The 9,435-nt window shown below is 39.1% G+C and overlaps 1 pseudogene; it reads left to right on the top strand.

Moving 5' to 3' along the window:
• Positions 1-5,339: 5,339 nt before the first annotated feature.
• On the top strand, positions 5,340-8,790 carry LOC138144600 (cofilin-2 pseudogene; annotated as a pseudogene).
• The last annotated feature ends 645 nt before the right edge of the window (positions 8,791-9,435 follow it).

Raw genomic sequence — 9,435 nt, 5'->3', positions numbered from 1 at the left:
GGGCATAGTTTCAAATTGTTCCCTAGAGTAGCTGGACTAATTCACAGCTCCACCAAGAGTGCCTTAGTATATCTTTTCCACAGCCCCTCCAGCATTTGTCATTTTAATTTTTTATCATCATGGTCAATCTGAGAGGTATGAGGTAGTACCTCAGAGTTATTTGAATTTGCATTTTACTAATTATTAGTGATTTAGAATTTTTTACCCTATATGGCTTTTGAGTGCTTGTATTTTTTTTTTTCTACAGCAGTGGCTTCTACTCTAGTGCTCTGAGAGTTGACACAGGAGTTTCTGAAGAAGTGTGATTTATACCTAGGGATTAGATAAGGGATTGGGAAATTTTAGCTTGTGGTTTAATGGCATACTCTTTGTGTCCTCTCATTAAAATTCATTAGCATGAGATCCATATTTATAGGAATTCTAGGTTCATTCTTCTAATAAAAGATGATCCCTAATTTATTTGTTTTGTAAATCTAAATTTTCAGATAAAAGTTTACTATATCAAAGTATACTTCTAATACATTTTCTTTCAGGAACTTGGAAATTTTAGAACCTTAAAATTAAATTTCCACAAGAACCCTGATAGTCACAAAATCACAGAATTTCAGATCTGGAATGAACCTTTAGGCGCATGATCCTGTGGAGCAGGAGCCGGTGCAGATGCCACCTTTGAGATGCTTATGTCATAGGATGCTGTATATAGAATCAGTAAGAAATGGATTTAAATTATTCCTCAGATAATTAGTATTGATGTGAGCCTGAGCAAATCATAAAAACTCTTTTGGTCTTAGTATCTCACCTTTAAAATATAGGAGTTGAAGCTGATGACTTCTAAGGTTCCTTCCAACTCTAAATCTACAATTCTATGAATAATTAACAATGAAGAAGAATGCCATATAAAACTACAAAACCAAAGAAAAATACCACTGAGCTCCTTAATTTCTTAAAGGACAATAAAAGGAGATGAGGCCTGAAGCAAAGGTCACTCCCAGCACCCTGGTAGGAGGCCCCCTGAAAGAAATCTTTGTAAGGAAAGAGGGCTAAGGTCAGAGTGATTGAAAGTCTAGGGACACAGTGGAAAAGTTGTGCTTTTGTTAGTATTTAAATCAATTAAATCCCTTCCTGAATTTAGTTACAATTTTGAATTTACATACTTCATGCTTAAATTAAATCCTTCCTTCTTCCTCTCCTTATTTCTGTTTCCTTCTAATAAATGATATAGCAACAGATACTTTCCTATGACTTATTAAAAGACAATTCATTGGGGGCAGCTAGGTAGCTCAGTGGATAGAGCACCAGCCCTGGAGTCAGGAGGACCTGAATTCAAATCCATATTCAGACACTCTACACTTACTAGGTGTGTGACCCTGGGCAAGTCACTTAACCCCAATTGCCTGTCCTCCCCCCCCACCAAAAAAAGACAATTAATTGTAAGAAAGCTAAGTGTATGTATTCCAAGACTAGCTGCTTCTCTCAATTTAATTCAGCAAGCATTATCAAGGACTGTACTAAGTGCTGGAGATAAAAGACAAAACTAAAAATAGATCTTTCCTTTGAAGAACTTACATTCTACTTTCCTTGACAGGTTATGAGTACAACGTTAATACACATAACAGTAGCTTCATAACTGAACTCAACATTTCCCATGACTATGAATCTCTGATGCACTATGGATGATTTTTGGGGGGGGGAGGAAAGGCAAGGAAATTGGGGTTAAGTGACTTGCCCAGGGTCACACAGCTAGTATGTATCAAGTATCTGCAGTCAGATTTGAACTCAGGTCCTCCTGACTCCAGGGCTGGTGCTCTATTCACTGTGCCACCTAGCTGCCCCTATGGACCATTCTTAACAAGGATGCAAGGATGACCAGAATCATAGCCAAGATCACTACATTTGATGACATCATTGGGAAGTACCTTGATTTTAACATCATTGACTTACAGAGGCCTAATCAATGCACAACTACAGTGAGGCAGTGAGTTACACTGGAACTGAAGGATAGAATATTTTTTTTCCCTGGGGGGACATATATTTCATTTTGTTACCTTTTTTTTTTTTTCTGATGTTCATCTTTTCAGTCTTGCCTGACTCTTTGGGACCCCATTTGGGGTTTTCTCAGCAAAATACTGGAGTGATTTGCCATTTCCTTCACCAGCTCATTTTACAAATGAGGAAACTGAGATCAACAGGGTAACGTGAATTACCTAGGGTCACACAGCTGTAGTAAGTGACTGAGGCCAAATTTGAACTCATGAAGACTTGTCTTAGTGTCTTCAGGTCCAGCACTCTGTGCACTATGGCACCGCCTAGAGGCCCTATGTCACCTTTACTCTGTGAATTATATTTCCAACAGCTACTTGAATCCTATTTCCCTATCGTCCTCTGCTTCTCTTTGAAGGGAACTTCAAAGGAATAGGGTCAGACACACTAGAATTGACCCAGTCTATGTCTTTCCCATGAAGCCTTTCCTAATAGCGATTTATGAATTCCCCATTCAGCTCCTAGAAGGTAAACCTAAGTCCATTCACTTATTGTCAGGTCTAACAAATGTAAATAGATAGCCCCCTAGGACTTAAGTGGTGACTCAAGAAATTTGGTGTAAATATAGGAGCTCAGATTATGAAACAAAGATCTCATGATGTTAGTCTTTGATGAAATAGGGAGATTGAGAAACTTGGAGTCAGGATTTCTGAATCTCAAATCTAGCCTCAGCAAATGCCTTCACTTCCTCCTATGTAAAATGGGGCTTATGAATTCTTGCATAACCCACCTCATAGGACTGTTAAGACTTTATAAAACTTAAAGTGATATATAAATGTATGCAGCATTATTTGCTGTCTAGAAGTTAATAGCCTCTAGGAATGGGATACTTTGATCTTTTGAACCATGAGGCTATGTGACATAAATTCTTTCCGGCAGCAGCACATGCCCTTCTGGACCAGTGTGCTTTTGAGAAGCAAAATATTTATGGCATGATCCAGGGCACCAGAGATGATGCTGACTGGGTTCATGAGAGATCATATTCTGGTTGGACACTGCAAAGGTCAGTGGAAGAAGATAAACAAATTAAATTAATGGGACATGAAGTCTATTTATTGGATTTATTTTGACTATCCCAAGAAAGTATTATTTGTAATATGTATGCATGTAGATATGTACACAGAAACATGCATACCTTTATGTATACATACATGTATACCATGTATCTCATGAGCTTCAAAAATACTTTTAAAATGAACATTATATTATACCAAGAAGAGTAGATGTATATCAAAACTTGAATCTGTGTAACATATAGATCATTAAATACATTATATATTATTACTATCTATATTATCTATATTTATATTATCTATATATATTATGGATACTACAATACTGTAGTATCTAACCTATCCTGCTTATCTGTCTCCTTCTAAATTTCCTTCTGCTGTTCTGTAAATATTTAAAATATTTCATTGAGGGGTGGCTAGGTGGTGCAGTGAGTAGAGCACTGGCCCTGGAGTCAGGAGGACCTGAGTTCAAATCCGACCTCAGACACTTAACACAAAAACTAGCCATGTCACCTTGGGCAAGTCATTTAACCCCAATTGCCCTCCAAAAAACAAACAAACAAAAATATTTCATTGATTATTTTCTTTTTTTTTCTTATTCTCTTGCTATTATTAGCCCCTTCTACATGCTACTCCCCAATAAATTTATTACCCTTGTAACAAATAAGTATAGCCAACCAAAACAAATTAACATATGGGTTGGTTGTTTCTGAATATGTATGTCTCATTCTATACCTGCCATCTGCCCACCTCTCTGATAAGAGGTGGGAATAGTACTCCAACATGTTTTCTGGAGTTATGCTGGCTTTTGCATTAATCAGAATTGTGTTTCAACATGATTTTTCTTTACTATATGGTAATCATTGTATAAAGCATTCAACTTACTTTGCTTACTTTACTGTGCATCAGTTCATATAAATATCACTAGTTTTCTCCAAATATGTCCATTTTTTCATTTCTTATGGAGCCACATTAACTTCATATAACATAATTTGTCCAAACATTTTCCAACTGATCAGCATTGATTTTTGTGTTACCAGTTGGTTTCTATAGCAGAAAGTGCTACTATCAGGCAAGTGCCTTGTAGTGGTATTTCTGGGCAAAGCTTGGTGACTTTTTAGTTATAATTTCAAATTGCTTTCCAGAATGACTGGATCAACTCACAGTGCATTAATATGCCCGTTCTTTCTTCCCCATTCTCTCCAAAAATTGTCACTTTAAAAAATTCATCTTTGTCATTCTGATGGATTTCATGCAGGAAGAGGAACACTTTTCACAGAAAAGAGAAGAGTAGACAAAGGGGAAATCAGTCAATGGAGGAAAAGGGGTTGTGGGGGAATATTTTCTGGGCAGCTGACAGGGCTTGTTACTGGAAGGAGAAAACATTCCCTTTTCAAGGGCAGAAAGAAGAGAAGGTGACCAAATGCTTTTGGAAAGCAGTGTTGAGTTAACCATTTAAACAAAGCTGTAGGTGTCTCTTTTCCTAGGACAATAAAGAGCTTTTACAACAGTGGATGAGATCATCTGCTTTCCTGGAACTTAAAGAGTTTATTGTATTTTATTTCTCTATCATATTCTTTTTAGGAAGAAACCATTGCAATAGTTTATTATTGTAAGACATTAGCTTCTTTTCAGATGGTTGAATAAAATCATAGGATTTAGAGCTGAAAGGGACAATGAAATTCATGTAGCCCTACCCCTTGATAGATAAGAAAACTTATCTGAACTAAACAAAACTAAATTGCTTTATTTTTTCTGTGTCAGCAGCTAGGTGGTACAGCAGATAAAACATTGAATTTGGAATCAGGAAAGTTTTTCTTTATGTGTTCAAATCCAGCTTCAGACACTTATTAGCTGTGTGACCCTGGCCAAGTCACTTAAACCTGTTGGCTTCAGTTCCTTATCTGTAAAATAAGCTGGAGAAGGAAATGGCAAATCACTCCAGTATCTTTGCCAAGAAAACCCCAAATGGGGTCATGAAGAGTCAGATACGACTGAAATGATTCAATGACAATGGCAACAAAAGATCCCCTCTTAGCCAGGGCTGGGCTGGAACCCTAAATTGGGCTTATCTTCATTCTTAAATTTTTCAGTGGGAACATTTATATCTCAGAAATGAGGAAATTTTATGAATTGGGCTTTGAATTATTATTCTGTTTTTTGTCTATACTTAAGAAAATTTTAATAATGCAGATTAAAGGTAAAAGTATATGTATATCTTTCCCCCAAAATTGAGTGAAGGCTGAGTGAGGACCTGCTTCCACAGCCTTTACCATCCAGGAAACCATGACTTCTGGAGTAGCAGTGAATGATGAAGTGATCAAAGTTTTTTAATGATATGAAAGTAAGGAAATCTTCTATACAAGAAGAGATAAAAAAAGAAAGAAAACATTTCTCTTTTATTTACATCATGACAAAAAACAAATAATTGTAGAGAAAACAATGCAGATTGTGGTGGTTGACAGTGGTGATACCATAGAGGACCCTTACACATCTTTGTTGAAGTTGCTACCTATTAATGATTGCTGACATGATCTGTATGATGCCACATAAGAGACCAAAAAGTCTGAGAAAAAAAGACCTAGTATTTATATTCTGGGGTCCTAAATGTACACCTTTAGAAAGCACAATGATTTATGCTAATTCTAAAGATGTCATTAAAAAGAAATTTAGACACAAATGGGAAGTAAACGACTTGTTTCATATTAAGGATGGTTCAATGCTTGGAGAGAAATTGGGAGGTAATGTAATAAAGGAAGAAATTTCTAAAAACCACATGAAAGTTGCTTCCATTTTTGCAGCATCATCAGTTGGAAGTGTTAGGTTTTTGCCCCCTACCATGCCTTCCCAGAAAACATAAAGGAGATGTCAGTAATTTAAACAGCCTACCAGTGATTGCCATTAGATCATTTTATCCTGGCAGGATAAAGTGATATGAAGAATTGCCTTCATATCACATTTTATTTTTTCCTTTTTTTTTTAATGCTTTATTAACTTCCTATCTACATCATTTGTTTCCGCCAGATTTTGAGTTACAAATCTTCTCCCGGCTTTTCCCCCACCCACCGCCCCAAAACAGCAGATCCACAGGACATCCCCTGCTCCAATTCGCCCCCTCCCACATCCTCCCCCACACCCCTTCCACCTTTCCAATGGATCTCCATGCCTCAGTGCCTGCACATCCCACCTCCCAATTACATGCAAGATGGTATTAATAATAGTATATATATATATATATATACACATACATATATATATATACATATATGTATATATATTTGAATATTTGATTTTAAAACTTTCAACTCCAGACTCACTCCCCTCCCTCCCTGTCACTCACCCCCACTGGGAAGACATGCAGTTCAGTATAGGCTGCACATGTGCGGCCAATGCAAAACAATAACCTAGTAGATACATTGCAAAAGACTGACTACACTTCCCTCCCTCCCATCCCACCTCCCACCCGCTCCACTGTCTACCCTGATCCCATCTATTTTCAAAAGTGAGTGCTTCCAACCTCCCTGCCCCCAGCCTCCCCTCCCCTCCACCATCCCCTTCCCCCCCCTCTCCTGGAGGGTGAGACACCCTATTCAGTGTGCACATCACTCCCTCCTCAAGCCAAATTCAATGGGAACAAGGCTGACCCACTCCCTCCTGCCCTCCCATTCCTCGCCCACACCGCAATTATTTTCCCTTGCCTCTTCTGTATGAGATAGTTTACCCCATTCTGTCTCTCCCCATCTCCTCTCATTATATTCCTTTCTCACCTATTACTTTCACCTTATAAGTATCATCCCTTCCTGTTAAATTGGTCCTGTGCCCTCTATCTATGTATACCTGTAAACATATATACACACATTCACGTATGTATTCATATGCCCATATACTCTCATATGTAGACAAATATATATATTTCTAATCCCTTCAACTACTGAGAAAAGTTTCATAAGTTACAATTATTGTTTTTCCATGTAGGAATGTTAATAGTTCAGCTTTGATAAGTTCCTTATGATTCCTTTTCCCTGTTTACCTTCTCATGCTTCTCTTGCTTCTTGTATCTGAATGTCAAATTTTCTATTCAACTCTGGTTTTTTCAGCAAGAATGCTTGAAAGTCCTCTATTCCACTGAATGACCATATTTTCCCCTGAAACATGATACTCAGTTTTGCTGGGTAGGTGACTCTTGGTTTTAATCCCAGCTCCTTTGCCCTCCGGAATATCATATTCCAAGCCCTTCGATCCCTCAGTGTAGAAGCTGCCAGATCCTGGGTTATCCTGATTGTGTTTCCACAATATTCAAATTGTTTCTTCCTGGCTGCTTGTAATATTCTCTCCTTAATCTGGGAATTCTGGAACCTGGCTATAATATTCCTAGGAGTTTTCTTTTTGGGATCTTTTTCAGGAGGTGATCGGTGGATTCTTTCAACCTCTATTTTGCCCTCTGGTACTAAAACATCAGGGCAGCTTTCTTTGAGAACTTCCTGGAGGATGCTTTCTAGGTTCTTACTTAGGTTCATGGCGTTCAGGCAGTCCAATAATTTTTAAACTATCTCTCCTGGATCTATTTTCCAGGTCAGTGGCTTTTCTCATGAGATATTTCACATTGCCTTCTATTCTTTCATTTGTTTAGATCTGTTTAACAGCATCTTGATTTCTCATAAAGTCATTAGCTTCCATTTGCTCCAATCTAATTCTGAAGCAATGATTCTCCTCATTGAGTTTTTGAGATTCTTTTTCCATCTGGCAAATTCAGCTTTTTAAGACATTCTTCTCCTCATTGCCTTTTTGGGCCTCTTTTGCCATTTGAGTCAGTCTGTTTTTTAAGGTATTATTTTCCTCAGTCAGGCTGTTGCCTCTCATTTAATTATTTTCTTGCATTGTTCTCATTTCTCTTCCCAATTTTTCCTACACTTCTCTTATTTGGTTTTCAAAATCTTTCTTAAGGTCCCCTATGGCCTGTAACCAGCTTGTATTTTCCTTTGAAGCTTTTGGTGCAGGAGTTCTGACTTCACTGTTTTCCTCCTGTTCCATGCTTTGCTCCTTTTTGTCCCCAAAATGGGAGTGTATTTTTGGAATCTTCTGTCTGCTTTGTTTCCTTTGCCTGCTCATTTTGCCACTCAATGATTTGACTTTTGGGCTTTTTGCCACCGTAGGACTCTGCCACCAGACAGGGGAGCTTTCATCCCAAACGCTGGGGTTTTCTCAGGTGCCGGAGGTATTAGTTGGGTGCCCTCTCAGAAGTCTCCACATGCTCTGGCAAGCTGGACACATTCCCCAGAACCTCCACCCTAGACTGCAATCCAGATCTAAGCAGGTTAAAGCAAGAGCTATTACCCCTCAGACTGGTGCTTGGTCCCCCTCACTCTGCAGGTCAGGAGCTGAAGCCCCCACGTGTCACTGGCTGGCTGTGCTGGCGGCTCAGCGGCTTTTCACCCTGGGGGTAAAAGCCACACACTCCCACTTACTGGGTCCCAAAGTCCAGACTGTACTGACCTCTCACTTTGTCCTTTGTGTCTATGTGTTGAGAAATCCGGAAACGGCCACAGCTGCTCCTGATCTGGAGTCCCTCTGGCCAGGGGCTGGTCAGGCCCACCCTGGGGCTAAAGCCTCAGTGTGGGGCTGCGCTCGGCTCCCAGAGCGCTGTGCTGGATTCCAGCCAGCCTCCCAGGCTGTCCTCAGTGGGAGGTTAGCTGCTCTGTGTCATTTTGTGGGTTCTGCAGCTCCAAAGTTTGTTTAGAGTCCCCTTTTTACATGGATTGGGGAGGGTGGAAGCTGGAGCTGCGGAAAGGTAGTGCTTCTACTCCGCCATCTTGGCTCCACTCCATATCACATTTTAACCAAAATAAATGGTATTACATGCAGCCCTAGCATGGATGAATATGATAGTTAATATGAAAAACTTAGAAAACTGCAAAAGGTTAGCTAACTGAATGTCTTGAAAGTACGATCCTCTGGTCAGATGCCGAACTTCATTCAGTTTTACTTAGAGTAGATTACATTTCCTGACATTTTTATGCTTTGTACACCTAAACCGCCTTTAACACACCTATTGAGACATGGTAGTACACACACACACACACACACACACACACACACACCCCTACATATATACACACATACATAAACATATATAATATGTGTGTATATGTGTGTGTGTGTAACTACATTGAAAGTACTTTTATGTAATAAGTTTGTACCCCCCAAAGAGGAATGCCAATTAACTTGTCCTGTCATCTGTAATGGTAATGGGAATTTGAAGATCTTCCCTGACACTTAATAGGTCGAATGTAATTACATGGAACCTGTAGTGGGAGGAGTTTGCTGAATGGGTGAATTAGGAAAGGTGGAGCAGAGCCCAGAAGAAACTGGGAGTCAGAGAAGT

The sequence above is a fragment of the Petaurus breviceps genome, unplaced genomic scaffold (assembly GCF_028583685.1).
Source record: "Petaurus breviceps papuanus isolate PSGF00001 unplaced genomic scaffold, PetGlider_PUasm1.0 90701, whole genome shotgun sequence".
Taxonomy (NCBI): domain Eukaryota; kingdom Metazoa; phylum Chordata; class Mammalia; order Diprotodontia; family Petauridae; genus Petaurus; species Petaurus breviceps.
The sequence above is the reverse complement of the archived record's forward strand: the minus strand, read 5'-3'. Positions and strand labels throughout refer to the sequence as shown.